Here is a 3,489-nt window from a genome sequence, read left to right on the forward strand (position 1 = left end):
CTGTGAGCAAAATAAGGAAATGCACAACTGAAAAATGGTTGTAAGAATAATTCCTGCTGTAACCTGATTTTTGTTTGTTTTTATGCGAGGAGATCATATCATTGTGGTAGATTGCAAAATTGCAAGGCAAATACAAAATAAGTAATGTATCTTATGAGATATCGGTGGGCAACGATATAACAATATCCTATGCACCTTTCATGTCGAACCTCAATACCTTGTGACACCTAAAGGGAAGATGCATGCAAATCATCATGCTCTTCAAATCCTAAATAGCGGGGTGTTAGCAAAAGGAAATCACAGAAAAGCTAATGCGAAAACTATATACTCATAATTTGATCCTTCTTGCATATAGTGTTCTCATGTGAGCCACCATATCAATGAGTCCATCTGCCACTTTGTAATAAATAGTCTTGTTTGATATCTCCGCCAAAGCATGTTCAATAATATGTTTATACTATTTGGCTCAGCAACGAAAGAACGGAGAAAATAAAGACAAAATCTGCATATAATAATAAAAAATGTGAACATCATTGAGATGAGACCGATGCACGAAATTGTTGACAAGCAATCTCATACCAGAAAGCATTGTACATCACCTATCAAGTGAAAAAACAGAAATTTAGAGACCCCATTATGAATTAACAGACGGGACTTACAATCATCATCTTATTGTCCAACTACAGTTAAAAAACATCTTATTGTAAAATCATGTCCAGAAAACACACATGTATGCTCATTTTCTTTGACTAAGAAGTAATACATATATTCTTTCAAAATTGGAGATCAGATGGACAACCTACCACACTTCTGAATATTCGTTGTTGTCACAATGAGACAATATGATGCTTAGGATCCCAATAGACCTTCATTCAGGACAAATAAACGCCGGCCTAAAAAAAGGACCAATAAACTTCAAACCTAAAAAAAGCCACACAAGTAGAAATATTAGCGGCAAATTACAAAACTAAAAGGCACATCAATGTATGATAAGATAGTTTAAGAAGATCAGAGTCAGCTCATAGTAAAATAGCACTGTTCAATATATCGAACATGTTAAGCTGAAAGAGATCATCTGAATATTGATCGTAGTTGCATCATCTTTCAAAGCATCATGATGCAATGATACAATGGTAGAAAAATCTATTAGGGCAACTTCTTATTCTGAATCTCTGTAACAGAAGAAAGGAAACATTGACATGTCAAAACGGAAAAGGCAGTACTAAACAAATTCATATACCTATAGCACATAAGCGTTCAGTTCTTACAGAGAGACTATCCAACCTGAAGTCGTAAATTTGGCAGAAATAGTTTATATTTCTAGTTTGACTTAAAAAGACATATTTCAAAATGGGTCATCCTGTGAGTTCACTGAATCTTATTTCTAATTATACTAAGTGTAAAAAATGTTTTCCGCGACATATCAATATCTACCACCAACCATGAAAATATTAGTTTCTAAAATATGCATACGACATACCAAGTTTCTAATTATACTCTGTGCATTGCTTTCAATTGGAATCAACCCGGATCTCATTACTGAGATAACAGGGCACATTATTCGAGTTCAGGCCTTTGGGGGGCAATACCAAAATGCCGGCAAACACAAAACATGTTTCTGCCCACATATAGACTATGTCAGCAGAATGACTAATCTACTGCCAGAAGTAATTACTAAACCTATTAGCCTATTACAAGGTACAGATTAACACTCAAATCATCATGCCAAAAATATATACCTATAGGAAATGATTATAATTCACGCATGATCCATCAGCTGAATGCAGCTTTTCCTCTTTCTATGGAGTTAACACACGTACCAGAACTACCAACCTAGGGGTCATCACCAGCTCGTGTACGAGGTTTCATTCTCCAAGTTCAGGGTCACCTGCCAAGAGTCGACGTAGATCCATGTTAAACTCCAAATCAACATGTCAATCTAACGATCAACCTGGATCTTGAAATCTGTTGCACGTTCAAAGGACAGAACAATCTACCTGTGGATCTGGATTGGTTCGTCGCCGTTGTGCTCCTTAGACGGTGGCGACGGGACTACGCTGCCCGTTGTAGTTCCACGGGAACAGGATCTGGCGTTCCCGCCACTGGCGCAGGCGTTGTGCGCGCCCCTGGAGCCTGCGCGCGGGAGTAAAAATATTAGTTTCTAAAATATGCATACGACATACCAAGTTTCTAATTATACTCTGTGCATTGCTTTCAATTGGAATCAACCCGGATCTCATTACTGAGATAACAGGACACATTATTCGAGTTCAGGCCTTTGGGGGGCAATACCAAAATGCCGGCAAACACAAAACATGTTTCTGCCCACATATAGACTATGTCAGCAGAATGACTAATCTACTGCCAGAAGTAATTACTAAACCTATTAGCCTATTACAAGGTACAGATCAACACTCAAATCATCATGCCAAAAATATATACCTATAGGAAATGATTATAATTCACGCATGATCCATCAGCTGAATGCAGCTTTTCCTCTTTCTATGGAGTTAACACACGTACCAGAACTACCAACCTAGGGGTCATCACCAGCTCTTGTACGAGGTTTCATTCTCCAAGTTCAGGGTCACCTGCCAAGAGTCGACGTAGATCCATGTTAAACTCCAAATCAACATGTCAATATAATGATCAACCTGGATCTCGAAATCTGTTGCACGTTCAAAGGACAGAACAATCTACCTGTGGATCTGGATTGGTTCGTCGCCGTTGCGCTCCTTAGACGGTGGCGACGGGACTACGCTGCCCGCTGTGGTTCCACGGGAACAGGATCCGGCGTTCCCGCCACTGGCGCAGGCGTTGTGCGCGCCCCTGGAGCCTGCGCGAGGGAGGGGCCGCGAGGAGCGTGGGGAAACTGATGTATCACCGTCGTGGTTACCATCCACGTTGGAGAGGAAGAAGTGCCGCCATCAAAGGTGTGATCTGCGTAGGAGAGGAAGAGGCGCGAGAGAAGGGAGGTGGGAAGTTTTTTTTAGGGATTGGAATGGGTGAGGTGTCAGGTGTGGTTAAGGTAGCGCACACCCTTGTATTGTATTTCAATCCAGTCAGCTACATGGGCTGCCTTTAGTGGAGACCGGAGCCAAATTTAATACCCAACGCCCAAAATTGTCACCAGAGCAGCGGCCCAAGATGTTAGCGCTCGTTCATATCGATCAGAGCGACCAGAGATGGGATTAGGAGCTAATCTAATGGCCAAAACTGCCTAAAGGTGGTGATCCGGCGGCCGAAAACACTTATGGCTCATGAGGGCTGGAAAAGTGTGCAGTTTTAATGTATCTAAATATATCAGCGGATGAAATGAACATAGCAGTAGCGCTGGTAAATCAAGGACGAAGATATAAGAGAGGACACTTTTCTCTATTAGCTAGCTAATAACAACCTAAAATTAACCCCAAAACCCCTAAACCAGCCACTTTTTTTCAAAAAAAAGAAAAACCTCAGCTCCAGCCAGCTGCTGACGCGTGGAAGCCT

General features: G+C 41.1%; 1 long non-coding RNA gene across 5 annotated transcripts; it reads right to left on the reverse strand.

Moving 5' to 3' along the window:
* Positions 1-6: 6 nt before the first annotated feature.
* LOC123064878 (uncharacterized) lies at positions 7-3,005 on the reverse strand. Of its 5 annotated transcripts, none has more exons than XR_006430833.1 (6): positions 2,701-3,005; positions 2,524-2,591; positions 1,998-2,133; positions 1,821-1,888; positions 804-921; positions 7-599 (listed from the first exon to the last, which is right to left on the reverse strand). It is a non-coding gene; the product is annotated as an uncharacterized lncRNA (long non-coding RNA). The 5 variants fall into 5 exon arrangements; XR_006430834.1 differs by having other exon boundaries at positions 7-502; positions 580-599; positions 804-1,888; XR_006430832.1 differs by having other exon boundaries at positions 7-921.
* Positions 3,006-3,489: the final 484 nt, after the last annotated feature.

The sequence above is a fragment of the Triticum aestivum genome, chromosome 3B, assembly GCF_018294505.1.
Source record: "Triticum aestivum cultivar Chinese Spring chromosome 3B, IWGSC CS RefSeq v2.1, whole genome shotgun sequence".
Classification (NCBI taxonomy): Eukaryota; Viridiplantae; Streptophyta; class Magnoliopsida; order Poales; family Poaceae; genus Triticum; species Triticum aestivum.